The sequence below is a fragment of the Triticum urartu genome, chromosome 5, assembly GCF_003073215.2.
Source record: "Triticum urartu cultivar G1812 chromosome 5, Tu2.1, whole genome shotgun sequence".
NCBI lineage: Eukaryota > Viridiplantae > Streptophyta > Magnoliopsida > Poales > Poaceae > Triticum > Triticum urartu.
In genome coordinates this window covers 52,902,831-52,917,901 of record NC_053026.1, presented here as the reverse complement: position 1 = coordinate 52,917,901, position 15,071 = coordinate 52,902,831, and the positions used below count along the sequence as shown (strand labels likewise).

At 47.0% G+C, this 15,071-nt stretch overlaps 2 pseudogenes; one reads left to right on the top strand and one right to left on the bottom strand.

Annotated features, from left to right (window-relative positions):
- Positions 1-2,846: 2,846 nt before the first annotated feature.
- LOC125506767 lies at positions 2,847-7,611 on the bottom strand (annotated as a pseudogene).
- A 2,490-nt stretch (positions 7,612-10,101) lies between these two features.
- LOC125511804 lies at positions 10,102-10,240 on the top strand (annotated as a pseudogene).
- The last annotated feature ends 4,831 nt before the right edge of the window (positions 10,241-15,071 follow it).

Sequence of the window (15,071 nt, the reverse complement as noted above, 5' to 3'; positions counted from 1 at the left end):
AGCTCGTGACTTCTGCTGGCGAGTAGCCAGGCCTGCAACTGATGCCACACGATAGCATAACAAAAGACAGCCTGATTAGGATGAGGAAGTAGACAAGTGGTCCAGCAACATAGCAAAACCGAAGGAACCAAGACATGTTGAAGAAATTGAGGCTGTTTATCAAAGAGTCAATTACACCGGTGGTGCCAGAACTTGGCACAAACGTTCACTTCAGTGCTAGAACTTGCGGCATACATTGAACTGATGCAAAAACTTGGCTTGAGCGTGCAAATACGGTGCTAATCGCGTTTGTATAAACTGGTGACGCTGACAAGCATGACTGCATGGCATAGGGCCCGCTGTCATTGACGCACGGTGGAGTCAGGGCGTGTGGCGTACTCCTTTTGCGAAAACCCTCTGATTTTTTTCAATTTTTTTCGAAAAGGACCCTGTAGGTGTACACTACCTGCATGTATGGCGAGCAAACATCACAAATTTTTTTCAGAATGAAAAAAAGCTGGCCACCTAGAATTTAAACCGGTAATAACCTCAAGATAACTCACATGCGTAGATATTTAAATTTCACAAAAAACACACGCTGAGGTGTTTCGAACAAGCGAGGCGAGAGATACTAACAGGAGGACTACCAATACAACCACGTGCTTTGTGTGCGGGGTTTTGTTTTTTTGAAGGAAAGATTTTTGGCATCTTTTTTTTTGAGCGAAAGTATTTTTAGCAGCTACGACTGGCCGCCCGCTGGGCTACAACAGACAGCAGTTAGCGGGGCCCATTTTCAACATGTCAGTTTTTTCTTTTCATTTTTCCAAATTTATAAAAGATATTTAGATTGTAACTATAGTTATAATTGTAAATATGTATTCATTTGAGAATCCGTAGTCTGGAGGCACACTATTGAATTATTATTTCCATACATAAATTTATATTTATTTAAAATACATTTGTTAATAAAACACACAAACTTTTTTGAAATGCATGAACACATTTAAAACACCATGAAAATTAAATCATAATTTATTTTTTATACAACATGCATATTTATTAAAACACATGCTATTTTTTGAACTTATATGATAATTTGTTTAGATATATTTTCTAAATTATTTTTTATATGGAAACACTTTTTAAAATTATACAAAATAATTCATTATTTTATTTTATGGATTTTCTAAATTATGTGTCATCATTTTTAGTATAATTTATTTTTTATGTATATTATTTATATTATAATTTACATATTTTTATAAATTTTGAAAATGGGAAAAACTAACAGAAATTGTAACCCATGGGCACGTTATGTTATAAACAAAAACTTCAACAATTCTATGGAGACATGAGATTCCATTAGTTGGAGTGGCACGCCCTTCTACTTTTACTCGTGTCGCTCGTTTGAAACCCCAAGGGCGTAAGTTTTTCTCCGGACTATTTTTTTAAATTTATGTTGTTTAATGCAAGATATAAAGTTCGCGTATGCTTGTAAGTCATCAACCAAACTTAGGGCGGGTGGCTAGCCACACGTGCGTTAGACCGATGTCACTTGTTTGAATACCTCGGTGCACCCTGTTTTTCATTCTAATAAAATTTGTGATGGTTCTCTGATAGGTGGGACACACTTGATGCGACACGTGCAAATTACGGTATACTTGATAGGGGGCTTTTCAAGAAAAAAACAAAAAATAAAGAAAGGTGTTTTGTAAAATAGCACGCCACAGGCACATCTTCACAATGCAGTCACTGACAGCTGGCCCTACACCATGCTGTCATGGCCCGTCAACATCGCCGGTGTATACAAATGCAATTAGCACCGTATTTGCACGTCCGAGCCAAGTTTTTGCACCACTTCAATGTATGCCGTAAGTTCTAGTACTAAAGTGATCGTTTGTGGCAAGTTCTAGCACCACCGGTGTAATTGCCTCTTTATCAAAATGCAAACTTATGGTCTTGGCAATGCGTGAATTTTGCCAGTAAGTGAGGCGCATTACATAAATGGTATGGCCTGTAATTTTAGTGGCTAATTAACCAAGGTAAGTACTTTGGCTAGTGTAGTAGGGTTAAGTGGAAACAACATGCATGCATCATAATTTTGTGCAAAATGAGAATTGAGAAACATGCATGCAACCTGAAAGGTGAGACTTGTGTCCAAGGAACAATTGGTCTAGTAGGATGTCTAGTGGTCATGAGGTTGAAAGCTAAATAAATGCATACCTAATTAAATTAAACAACCTAGCTCGCATAGGTATACACAAAGATTCACATTTCATACTGGAATAACTCTAGAATGAAACACGCACTATAGAGGTAATTAAATTAAGTTTTGTTAATGAGAAATCAGGATCACATGATGCAATCTGCAAGCAATAAGTATATATGTTGCTAGATGGTCATATATATTGTACTCCCTCCATTCCCTTATACAAGGCCACAAACTCATATTACATGTACCAAGACAAAATTTAATGATTGCTTTTCAAGTCAACTTTTCTTCTTATTAACCGGGATCATTAATACGCCATACGCATGCAACGAATGAATGAAAAGGAAATAATTGAGTGTCATTATTACTACATGCATGTAATTATTAAAAAGTTGCTAGTAGGAGGAAACATCATTAATTTTTACCTCGGTTACTGTTAATGGACTTGTATTGATGCAAAATGTATTTTTGATAGTGGCCTTGTATAAGGAAATGGAGGGAGTACAAGGGAATAACACTACTGAATTACTTCACCAATAGTATATTCAATAATAATCATGTTAGCACAATCTTCAGATAGGAGTAAAACATACTGAGAATCTAAAACGGTGCATCGATCATGTGTAGAATTAATTATAGATAGTGCAAAACAAGACTAACCCCTTATGATGAATTTAACCGGTGCAATAGGGTCGTCGTCGGAGAGGTCTGCTCCTTCGCGAAAAGTCCAAGTTTCACCTCCTTCAGGGCCATGAGTCCCCATGGTTAATAAACCAACTGAACTGGCCCACCTTTTATTTTTAGGAGGCTGCATATTGTCTATGGTGTAGGCCATCTCATCTACCGACAGTGAAGTGAAATTTGGATTGACTATCTGGACCACTGCATACTTGAGCACCATTGCGTTCTGCAGGATGTACTGGAGGAAGGCAAGCTCATCTTGCCTGGCACGATATTCACGAAACGTGATCACCTTGAGCCGCGCAAGAGCACACTTACGACGAGACCAACCTCTTCCCAGAACTTGAGGTCGAACTTGCCGGCGAGTTGATCGCATTTTTCAGACTGCAAATTGCGTATGTCAGCAGCAGGTAATTAATGGATCGTGCACCATCGATATGTATGAGGATGCAATGCTAGTAGTACCGTAATATGCAGCGCCTCGACATTGGGGAAGCATTTGAGGAAGGCGGGCACCATCTTGACATCGTCGTAGACTCCGAAGCGCACCTTCATACTTTTTTTTTCGAAAAAGAGGACTCCTCGGTCTCTGCATCAGAGTGATGCAAACCAAATAACAAAAAGTGCCAACAAAGAAAAAGACAACTCACACAGAGCCTAAAAGGCTAGATACACAAACTAGCCAGGAAAAGACGCCACAACCGACTGGCTAAAAATAAATAGGTAAACTAATTGCCTATCCTATTATATGACCGCCATCCAAACCGGTTGAAAATATTCCGAGCTACCATCTCCCAATGGATAGATCCAGTAATCAAATGCTCCCTGGCCTCCATCGGAGTGAGTAGCGACCACGAACGGATCACTGCTGTAGCTCGGAAAATAACCTGCAAAAAATGAATCCGTGATGTTCTGTTAAAAACCAAATCATTTCTGCAATTCCAGATAGTCCACAACAAAGCGCAAACTCCAACCTGAATATGTCTTGCTAAGTCAGGCTCAACCCCATTAAGCCATGTCCCAAATAATGCGTTGACAGAAGTCGGTGGAGTAATATTAAAAGCAATATGGACCGTCTGCCAAAGAACTTTGGCCAACAGGCAATCAAAGAATAGATACTTAATCATCTCATCCCGATCACAGAAACTACACCTAGTAGGTCCTGTCCAATTACGCTTTATCAAGTTGTCCTTTGTTAAAATAACTTGTTTATGGACGAACCACATAAACACTTTAATTTTTAAAGGAACTTTGACAGCCCAGACATACTTGGAAGTTGGAATGGAGTTCGAATTAATAACATCAATATACATTGATTTAACTGTAAATACTCTAGATCTAGTCAACTTCCAGCGTAATTCATCGGGTTGGTGAGAAAGTTGAACCTCCATCAGTCTCCTAACTAGATGGAGCCATTCTTCCCAACGATTGCCCGCTAGCGACCGTTTAAACTGAATATTAAGGGGGATAGATTGTAATACTGTTGCCACGAACACCTCACGTCGTTGAGCAATCCGATATAAAGACGGATATTGAATGGCTAAAGGTGAGTCGCCAAGCCAAGTATCCTCCCAGAAACGTGTACTTGCACCGTTTTCAATAACAAACCTCGTCCTATTGAACATTGATTGTTTGACTTTCATTAGTCCTTTTCAGAAAGGCGAATCAGTCGGCCTGACTGTGACCTGGGACAATGTTTTAGTCTGGAGGTACTTGCTGCGGAGGATCTGCGCCCACATGGCCTCAGTCCCGGAAGAAAGCTTCCACAACCACTTACTAAGAAGGCATCTGTTCTTAACTTCAAGATTTTCAATACCAAGACCCCCTTGGTCTTTCGGTCGACAGATGATGTCCCATTTAGCAAGCCGGTATTTTCTTTTAAGTTCATCACCCTGCCAAAAGAAGCGCGACCGATAGAAGTTCAGTCTTTTCCTAACACCAACTGAGACCTCAAAGAACGATAAGAGGAACATAGGCATACTCGTGAGCAACGAATTAATCAAGATCAAACGGCCTCCATATGACATGAGCTTACCCTTCCAGCAGCTCAGTTTTTTCTCAAATCGATCCCCGATGCACTTCCATTCTCTGTTTGTCAGCCTACGATGGTGTATCGGAATGCCAAGGTATGAGAAAGGTAAACTCCCCAACTCGCACCCAAACAATTGCCATAAGACTCCTGTTCGTCTTTGGCTCTACCAAAGCAGAACAACTCGCTTTTATGAAAGTTAATCTTTAACCCGGTCAATTGTTCAAAAAGGCATAACACCAGCTTCATATTTCTCACCTTGGCCAAATCATGCTCCATAAAGATGATTGTATCATCAGCGTATTGAAGGATGGATACACCTCCATCAACAAGATGAGGTACCAAACCACCCACTTAACCATTCTCCTTAGCCCTTCCTATCAAAATTTCTAACATATCCACCACAATGTTAAACAGGATAGGGGACATCGGATCTCCTTGTCTGAGGCCTTTATGTGTCTGGAAGTAATGACCTATATCATCATTCACTTTAATTCCCACACCCCCTTTTTGCATAAAGGATTCGACCTGTCGGCGCCAGGCTTCATCAAAACCTTTCATACACAATGCCTATTGGAGAAATGACCACTTGACCTTATCGTACGCTTTTTCGAAATCCACCTTAAAAATTACTCCATCTAATTTTTTGGAGTGGATTTCATGGAGCGTTTCATGAAGAACAACCACCCCTTCAAGGATATTCCTGTCCGACATGAAAGCAGTTTGGGATTGTTGCACCACAGAATGCGCAATCTGTGTGAGCCTATTGGTCCCGACCTTGGTGAAGATTTTGAAACTAACATTGAGGAGGTAGATCGGCCTGAACTGCTCAATTCTCACAGCATCCATTTTCTTAGGGAGCAATGTGATAGTTCCAAAATTCAAGTGAAATAATTGAAGCTGTCCAGAGAATAGATCATGAAACATAGGTAGTAAATCCCCTTTAATAATGTGCCAGCACTTTTATAGAACTCGACCGGGAACCCATCCGGTCCGGGAGCCTTATTGTTTTTCATTTGTGCAATAGCATCAAACACCTCCTTCTCTGAGAACGGGGCAACCAGGATATCATTATCGGCATCAGACAATTGAGGCACATCCTCAGTCCTAGACTCATCGAGGGACACACAATTATCCTCCGGAGGTCCAAATAACTGTCTATAATAATCGGTAATATAGGTTTTGAGATTATCCTGACCTAAAATAGTACCCTCATCCTGTTCAAGTTGAAAGATCCGCTTCTTTCCGTGCTTACCATTAGCAATGAGGTGAAAGAATTGAGTATTCGCGTCCCCTTGGATCACTTTGCGGACCTTAGCTCGCAAAGCCCACTTCAATTCTTCTTCGCGGAGAAGTTCTTTCAACCTCTTCTCCGCCTCATTTTTAACCTGGAGCTCAGGAGGCAGCAAAATCACGGATTCAGCTTTTATGTCCAGGGCCTGTACAAGAGAAAGGAGCCTATCCTTCTCGATCTTATACACCCCACTGAGGTGCGTAGCCCAACCCTGTAAGAAACTTCTCAAATGCCTAATTTTATTCTGCCAACGCTCGACCGCCGTCCTACCTCCTACACCCTTAGCCCATTCCCTGGCTATGAGGTCCAAGAACCCCTCGCGTTCGAACCAGGCCATCTCGAATGAGAAGGTGTTTTTGTTTCCCATATGGTTCGACTCTCCTGAGTCGACGGACAATGGTGTGTGATCGGAAATTCCCCGCGTGACATTCACGCTTGTGACCATCATGCTTGCACTTGTCTTAATCCCAGCCAGCATTGAAATGGACCAGATTCAGCAAAAAAAGATGGCACATTGAATTGCACTTGTTCGCAAATTGAACAAAGCTGAATGATCATACGGAGGATGGATGTGTAGTACCATGATGACGGTGTCTTGAATCTCCAGCACGTATTTTCCTGGCTCCAGGAACCTGAATACTTTCAGCTTGGGGACGTTGCCAATCCTTAATGCATGATCCGCTGCCGGCAGGGTTGAGACACTCTGACATGATGAGACGCTCCAGACGCAGGGCGTTCAACATGTCCACGCTCTCCATGACGAAAGAGCAGATCTGCACGCAACGAAGGCTGTGGCTGACGAGGCGGAGACGCGCCCCCTTCATCCTCCCTTGGATGTTGAGGATCTCCATGGCGGGGCTCCTGGGCGACGACGGCGACGCTGCAGATGCCGAGCTCCCGGAGGTGGGGGAAGGAGGCGCCTTGGAGGCCGTCCGTGTTCGGAAACTTCCTGATGCCGATGTAGAGGCGGGTGAGGGTGGAGATGGTGAAGAGCGTCTTGGGGAGAGGCACCTCACAGAGCCACGGGCGGTTGACGAGGACGAGCTCCTGGACGCCCCTGGCGGTGAGGAGACGGATCCAGCGCTTGAGCTGGGCCTGGTACGCGCCCATGCGGCTTCCGGTGAGGTGGACGCAGCGGAAGGGCCCCTGGTGCGCGGCGAGGACGCGGGAGACGACGGCGATGACGTCCGGCGTGCTGGCGCACGCGGAGGAGACCATGTGGGTGTCAACGAGGACGAGCGACGTGGAGCTCCAGACCCCGCGCCAGCGCGTGGCGAGCGCGGAGGTTCGGGCGGCGTCCTTGACGGGGAGGCGGGAGACAATGTCGTAGAGGAGCGCGTCGGAGAGGTGGCTGATGCGGTCCACGCCGTCGGAGGGCGCGCACGGAGGGCGGTGAGGCGAGCGGTGGTGGAGACGGGCGTGTCAAATGTTACGAGTTAGTGCTGTCTAGCATAATGAGTTGCAACGCCTAGCAATTACAGCTTAGTGCTAGAATGTAGAAGTTCTAGAGACCTCACCCTTGATATTCCACGTTCTAATTGTTGGAAATATGCCCTAGAGGCAATAATAAAAGCATTATTATTATATTTCCTTGTTCATGATAATTGTCTTTATTCATGCTATAATTGTGTTATCTGAAAATCGTAATACATGTGTGAATAATAGACACCAACATGTCCCTAGTAAGCCTCTAGTTGACTAGCTCGTTGATCAACAGATAGTCATGGTTTCCTGACTATGGACATTGGATGTCATTGATAACGAGATCACATCATTAGGAGAATGATGTGATGGACAAGACCCAATCCTAAACATAGCATAAGATCGTATAGTTCGTTTGCTAGAGTTTTCCAATGTCAAGTATCTTTTCCTTAGACCATGAGATCGTGTAACTCCCGGATACCGTAGGAGTGCTTTGGGCATACCAAACGTCACAACGTAACTGGGTGACTATAAAGGTATACTACGGGTATCTCCGAAAGTGTCTGTTGGGTTGACACGGATCAAGACTGGGATTTGTCACTCCGTATGACGGAGAGGTATCACTTGGCCCTCTCGGTAATGCATCATCATAATGAGCTCAAAGTGACCAAGTGTCTGGTCACGGGATCATGCATTATGGTACGAGTAAAGTGACTTGCCGGTAACGAGATTGAACGAGGTATTGGGATACCGACGATCGAATCTCGGGCAAGTGACATACCGATTGACAAAGGGAATTGTATACGAGGTTGCTTGAATCCTCGACATCGTGGTTCATCCGATGAGATCATCGAGGAGCATGTGGGAGCCAACATGGGTATCCAGATCCCGCTGTTGGTTATTGACCGGAGAGCGATCTCGGTCATGTCTACATGTCTCCCGAACCCGTAGGGTCTACACACTTAAGGTTCGGTGACGCTAGGGTTGTAGGGATATGTATATGTAGTAACCCGAATGTTGTTCAGAGTCCCGGATGAGATCCTGGACGTCATGAGGAGTTCCGGAATGGTTCGGAGGTAAAGAATTATATATAGGAAGTGCTATTTCGGGCATCGGGACAAGTTTCGGGGTCACCGGTATTGTATCGGGACCACCGGAGGGGTCCCGGGGGTCCACCGGGTGGGGCCACCTGTCCCGGGGGGCCACATGGGCTGTAGGGGGTGCGCCTTGGCCTACATGGGCCAAGGGCACCAGCCCCAAGAGGCCCATGCGCCTAGGGTTTCAAGGGAGGAAGAGTCCTAGGAGGGGAAGGCACCTCCTAGGTGCCTTGGGGAGGAGGGATTCCTCCCCTTGGACGCACCCCCCTAGGAGATTAGATCTCCTAGGGCCGGCGCCCCCCCCCTTGGCCCTCCTATATATAGTGGGGGAGATGGAGGACTTCTTACCCATGCCTTTGGTGCCTCCCTCTCCCTCTCCAACACCTCCTCCTCCTCCATAGTGCTTGGCGAAGCCCTGCCGGAGTACTGCAGCTCCATCACCACCACGCCGTCGTGCTGCTGCTGGAGCCATCTTCCTCAACCTCTCCTCTCCCCTTGCTGGATCAAGAAGGAGGAGACGTTACGCTGACCGTACGTGTGTTGAACGCGGAGGTGCCGTCCGTTCGGCGCTAGGATCTCCGGTGATTTGGATCACGTCGAGTACGACTCCCTCATCCCCGTTCTTTGAACGCTTCCGCTCGCGATCTACAAGGTACGTAGATGCATCTAACCACTCGTTGCTAGTTGAACTCATAGATGGATCGTGGTGAAACTGTAGGAAAATTTTTGTTTTCTGCAACGTTCCCCAACACTAATGACTTGTAACTGAACATGTACATGTACTATATAAACAGCTCAATACAGTGAGGATTATCACGACAAATATCTCTTCTATCTTGGTAATCAGAGCTCGATCTTCTTCCTCACCATGTCCACCACTCCTGCCACCAGCGATGGCACCTCCGGCGCGACCGTCTCGTCCGGCTCCGCCTCCATTGCGGCCATCGCTAACCTGATCACCATCCGCCTCACAAGGGAGAATTTTCTTCTTTGGAAAACTCAGGCCGTCCCTGTCCTTTGCGCGCAGGGCTCCTTCGGCTACGTCGATGGCACCATCCCTCCACCGGCGGAGACCATCACGGAGGGTACCGGCAACGCTGCCCGTATCGTGGCAAATCCGGTGTTCCTTCGCTGGTATCAACAGGACCAGGTAGTCCTCATCGCCTTGCTCTCCTCCATGACTGAGGACATCATCGGGCAATTGACGCAGCTGCACACCTCCCGTGTCGTCTGGGATGCGCTGCATGCGATGTTTTCCTCAGAGAGTCGCGCACGCGTGATGCAAATCCGCTACATGCTCTCCAACCAAAAGAAAAAGGACCTATCTGCTGCTGCATACTACAAAAAGATGAAGGGGTATGCCGACGCTATGGCATCCGTTGGCAAGCCCCTCTCCGACGAGGAGGTGCTTGGCTACATGCTCGCTGGTCTGGGCTCAGAATATGAGCCCCTTGTTGCTTCAATCACAGCACGTGATGAGCCAGTGAGCCTTGCCAGCTTCTATGCGTATTTGCTTAGCGCCGAGCTTCGTCTTGAGCAGCAGACTTCCACCGGCGAGATCTCCTCCTCTGCTAATGCAGCAGCCCGCAGTGGAGGTCGTGGTGGCCAGGGGCAGGGCCGTGGCCGTGGAGGCCGCAATCGCAACAAGCCCACCTGCCAAGTCTGCCAGAAATATGGGCATGATGCGTTGAGGTGCAGGCAGCGTTTTAACCATGCCTATCAGGCTGAGGACAACCGCGAGCGCTACGGCAACACTGAGCGCAACAGCAACGCTACCAACACCGGCGGCCATGGTGGCTACTCCGTCGACACCAACTGGTACCTCGACTCCGGCGCGACGGACCACCTCACCAGCGACCTTGATCGCCTCATGGTCCATGATCGCTACAACGGCAAGGATAAGGTCCATGTCGCCAACAGAGCAGGTTTGCGAATCTCTCACGTTGGTCAATCTATGCTTCCTGGCTCACACAAACCACTGCTGCTTAAAAATGTTCTTCACGTTCCAGAGTTGCACAAACACCTTATTTCAACTCATAAACTCGTTTCTGATAACCGTGCATTTGCCGAGATGTATCCTGACTTTTTTCGTCTAAAGGATCAAGTCACGAGGAGGGTCCTTCTGCAAGGTAGAAGCCGCGGCAGTCTCTACCCGGTGCCAAGCTTCCGTGCGTCTTCATCTTTCAGTCAGTCCAGTCGCCACGTCCTCTCCGCTGTCAAGCTCACCTCTGAACATTGGCACAAGAGGCTCGGCCATCCTTCATCCAGCGTCGTCGATTCTGTCATTAGGTTGAATAAACTACCTTGTGCACCGTCTCGTGAGTCTTTAGTATGTGATGCTTGCCAACGTGGCAAAATGCATCAGCTTCCATATAATAATTCCTCTCATGTAACCAACTTTCCGCTTGAGCTAGTTCACACCGATGCGTGGGGCCGGCTCGTACCTCTGTTGGCGGATTTAAATATTACGTGAGTTTCTTGGATGATTTTAGTCGCTTTACTTGCATTTATCTGATTAAGTGAAAATCTGATGTTGAAAACACATTTTATGTTTTTCAAAACCATGTTGAGCGACTTCTTAATACCAAAATTCGTGCGGTTTAGTCAGACTGGGGGGGGGGTGAATATCGCCGGCTCCATCGATATTTTTCCCGTGTCAGCATCGCTCACCGTGTTACGTGCCCACACACCTCCCAGCAAGACGGCATCGCGGAACGAAAGCATCGACACATTGTCGAAACTGGCATTGCCCTCCTCGCTCACTCCTCGCTTCCCCTTCGTTTTTGGGACGAAGCTTTCCTCACTGCATGCTACCTAATCAATCGCATGCCGAGCCGCACCATTCAAAACTCTACACCTCTTACCATGCTGTTCAATGAAACTCCCGATTATTCTCGTCTACGTACTTTCGGTTGTGCATGCTGGCCTAATTTACGACGCTACAACATTCATAAACTTGATTTTTGATCTCGCCAATGTGTTTTTCTCGGATATAGCAGCATGCACAAAGGTTATAAATGTTTGGATAGATCCACCGGACGGGTCTATATCTCACGTGATGTTATCTTTAATGAACATGTGTATCCATTTGCTAATTCCATTCTGCCAACACCCATTCAACCTGTATCTAGATCTATCCCTTTACCACATTCCCAGCCAGTAGCACAGGTTGATCACGTAAGAGATTTTGCTACCTCTTTGTTGGATACTAATCATCCTGCCTCGAGCGATTTTTCTGGTGCAGGTACCTCTCCAGCCGGCTCACGTACGTCCTCTGCTGACGCTGGCAGTGCCATGCAGCCCTCTGTTGACGGGGTTGCTGATGTGAGCCATACCATGCAGCCCGACGTTGTCGTGGATGAGCCTGCGTCGCCGGCCTCCCCTGTTGTGGTTGAGCATGTGCCTGCTTGGACCGAACCGGCCTCTTCTGGTTCGTCCAATACCGCGCTGTCCGACACTGTGACTTTGCGCGCGTCGGCACGATCTTTGGCTGGAGCTGCTCCATAGCAGCCCGAGCAGCGTGGTGTCACTACTCGGCTTCACAACAACATTGTCAAGCCTCTAGTGCCTACTGATGGCACGGTCCTCTACGACCCACGTCGTCGGGCATTCCTTGCAGCACCCACTTCCTACCGCTCCGCGATGACGGATTCATCATGGCGTAAGGCCATGGAGCTTGAGTTTGCCTCTCTACAGGAGAACCGCACCTGGACGCTCGTCCCTTGACCGCCGGGACATAACGTCATTGGGTGCAAATGGGTTTTCAAGGTCAAAGAACACGCTGACGGCAGCATCGACAAGTACAAGGCCCGTCTCGTGGCCAAGGGCTTCACTCAGCGGTACGGTGTCGACTACCTCGACACCTTCAGTCCGGTTGTAAAACCGGCAACTGTCCGACTCGTCCTTGCTCTTGCCATCTCGCGCGGCTGGAGTCTTTGCCAGCTTGATGTTAGCAATGCTTTCCTCCATGGCGAACTCTCTGAGACAGCCTATATGCAGCAACCACCCGGCTTTGAGGATCCTCGGTACCCGGGGTATGTCTGTAAACTTCAGCGGGCTCTCTATGGCCTCAAACAGTCGCCGCGCGCATGGTACTCTCGGCTCAGTGATCGTCTCCAGCAACTTGGTTTTGCTCCATCAACAGCAGATACATCCCTGTTTATTTTCTCTCATGCCGGCATCACCAGGTATATGCTCGTCTACGTCGACGACATCGTCGTCACCAGTTCCAGCCCGACTGCAGTTCGGCGTCTATTGGATCAGCTAGCTCAGTCCTTCCCAGTGAAGAGTACTTCTTGGGCATTGAAGTGGCTTCCAATTCTGGGGGGTTGAGTCTTACTCAGAAGAAGTATGCTACTGACCTACTTCAACGTACACACATGGAGAATTGCAAGGCAGTGTCAACCCCCATGAATGTGCAACAGAAGTTACGCGGGACATTGGCCAAGCTCTAAATGATGAAGAAGCTTTTGTCTATCACAGTACTGTAGGTGGTTCGCAATACTTGACGCTCACCAGACCCGACATTTCATTTGCCGTCAATAAGGTTTGTCAGTACTTGGCTCAACCAACGGAGGTTCATTGGGAAGCTGTAAAAGGAATTCTCCGCTATGTCAAGGGGACAATATCTTGTGGGCTCAGTATATGGAGATCAACATCTACACTCTTGAGCGTTTTCACAGACGCTGATTGGGCTGGATGCGCAGATGATCGGCGCTCAACCGGTGGCTTTGCGGTCTTTTTTGGACCAACCTTAATTTCCTGGAGCGCATGGAAACAACCAACCGTGTCATGCTCATCTACAGAGGCAGAGTACAAGGCACTCGCAAATGGGACTGCCGAAGTTACTTGGGTACAGTCATTACTAAAAGAGCTACATATATCGCAGCCGTGCCCGCCTGTACTATGGTGTGACAACCTTGGAGCTACCTATCTTACCGTGAACCCAGTGTTTCATGCAAGGACAAAACACATCGAGGTCGACTTCCACTTTGTCCGAGAGAAGGTGGAACTAGGAGCTCTAGATGTCCGGTTCATTGCTTCAGAAGATCAGGTCGCGGATGTCTTCACCAAACCATGCACGAAGCTGATGCTAGACCGATGTCATCGCAATCTCAATCTTGTCTCTATTGGTTGAGATTGAGGGGGTGTGTCAAATGTTATGAGTTAGTGATGTCTAGCATAATGAGTTGCAACGCCTAGCAATTACAGCTTAGTGCTAGAATGTAGAAGGTCTAGAGACCTCTCTCTTGATATTCCACGTTCTAATGACTTGTAACTGAACATGTACATGTACTATATAAACAGCCCAATACAGTGAGGATTATCACGGCAAATATCTCTTCTATCTGGGCGGGTCCGGGACGTTGGCGTGGATGAGCGACATGAGCTGCTCCGTGCTCCGGTCCAGCTCGTGTGGGTCGAGGCCTTGGCGCCGCATGTCGGCCGCCGTCATCGGGTCGACGTTGGAGAACCGGCTGGCCATCGCCGGCGCCGGCGGGAAGCTAGGGTTTTGCGGGTGGTTGGAGTGGAGTGAGTAAAGTGAGTGGCGAGAGATCGGCGGCAGATGTTGGTTTTGTAGGGTTCGATCCGCAGGGGTGTGCTTTCGGGTGGGCCAAATGTCGGGACCTGGTTGCTCACTGGCCCATGAGAAGATCCCTAGAATAATGGGAAGTTATACTACTAGTACTATTAAATGGTACTAATACCCCTAAAAACAATTAAATGGTAAGTTGATTGGAAGATTACATTATTAATGTACAATAAAGTGATGACTATAAGAGATGCCACATATTTGTGATTAGTTGGAGGTAAGAGGAGAAACGGGCTATAAGCTTGCAGTCGACTGGTGCATGACCCCCAACAATTTTTGTGAGAAAAAGAGGTGGGCCATATATTAATAGTCTCCACTCCTAATGGAGCAGTTGGTAGCCTGGTACGGTTTATTTTCGTCTGGTTTTTCTTCATCCCACCTCCCACCACCTCCTCCCACTGGTTCCCCCCCCATTAAAAAACCAAATCCCATTAGGGGGATCTTGTTTCATGCTTCCTTTGGTAGGCGCTGATTCAATTCAATTACGTAAACAATAAGTAATTAAGAATTCAGAAATTGCACTATATATGTGAGATCACCTTCCTAAAAGACGGGCATAAGATTTTTTTCGATAACCTTCCATAATAAAATGAGATATTTCTTCATAAGAAATCACTAATCCCGCGCGCTATGTCATTCATTATTATCATCATCTCTACTATTAATTGAGAACCACAAGTTTCATATAGGCGCAAACATCCGCGTGCCCCTGCGAAGGGACATCGTGCACGACAGCATGGAAGATGTCGTGGCCGGGCCTAACG